At 52.4% G+C, this 1,124-nt stretch overlaps 1 non-coding gene across 1 annotated transcript; it reads right to left on the reverse strand.

The window, feature by feature from the left end:
* Positions 1 to 366: 366 nt before the first annotated feature.
* On the reverse strand, positions 367 to 442 carry TRNAN-GUU. Its single transcript has one exon. It is a non-coding gene; the product is annotated as a tRNA-Asn (tRNA).
* Positions 443 to 1,124: the final 682 nt, after the last annotated feature.

Raw genomic sequence — 1,124 nt, forward strand, 5'->3', positions numbered from 1 at the left:
CTCAGGCTTGGGCCGCATGGCTGCTCTTTCCTGACGAGGCATGAGGCAGGCCAAGAGCTTTGCACAGCGTAGAGGGAAGTTGGAGGGAGGCGTCTTTGAGCCGGCGTGTCTCGTCCGCTTCTCCCTTGCCGCTTGGGCGGAGGCGGGAAGGGAGCGAAATGTTCCCGGCTGAAAGTTTTTGTGCACCGCCTTGAGGATTAAGCCTGAGCCTCCGGCATGGCTGCTGGGCGATGGGTTTCTGAATGGCATCCATCCCGCTCTTTGGACCACCAGCTGAAAGCACTGAGGCCAAGAGACAGCAAAATGGGACCTTTGAGGCTCCCCCACAGGCCTCGGGGAAGCAAGGAAGCAGCACGGGCTTAGCGTCGTCCCTGGGTGGGCTTCAACCACCATCCTTTCGGTTAACAGCCGAACGCGCTGACCCATTGCGCCACAGAGGGGCAAGGCCATATTGAGCACAAAAGCCGGGAATCAGCTCAGGGTACGGTATAGCACATGCATGCAGTGGTTAGACAAGCAACAGCAAGGCACTGGACTGGTATGGAGCGAACGTTCTGTGGGAAGGAACCGAAAAGAGCACCGGGGCTGTGGTACAGCGCTGGCATACACTTTCTTTGGCCTGTTTTGCTGGAAGAGTTAGCAGAGCGAGATTGTTAGTCACAGGTCAGCAGGTGGGTTTATGCAAATACTGGACTCTTGGACCAGCGCAAGGGCAGGGGGGCACACAACTTCTGTAGCACATGCATCACCCTTTGCTACCTCACTCCATTTTACCTCTCAGGACCAAAATATACCATCAAAAAGATTTAATAGCATAAGCTTAAAGCAAGTAATGGTTCAAAAACAAAAAAAAAGGTTCAAAAATGCCTCTGTCTTTGCACAGTACAGCCCTTTGTACCTCCTACTAGGTTTTGCTCTTAGAAACCCTTACCCCTTAATGGTGAGTTCTTTCCAGGCCAGGGTGAAGCTTTCAGGCCTCAAATGCCAGGTACAGTTACTCTGTCCTTGATCCAAAATGAAGAGGAAAATACAGTGGATTACTCCTGCCCTAATAAGAAAGAGACTGGAGATCCCACAGCAGCTGAAATGACCATTTGGACGAGCACTCCCATCATGCAATCCGG

The sequence above is a fragment of the Mauremys mutica genome, unplaced genomic scaffold (assembly GCF_020497125.1).
Source record: "Mauremys mutica isolate MM-2020 ecotype Southern unplaced genomic scaffold, ASM2049712v1 Super-Scaffold_2380, whole genome shotgun sequence".
In the NCBI taxonomy this organism is placed as follows: domain Eukaryota; kingdom Metazoa; phylum Chordata; order Testudines; family Geoemydidae; genus Mauremys; species Mauremys mutica.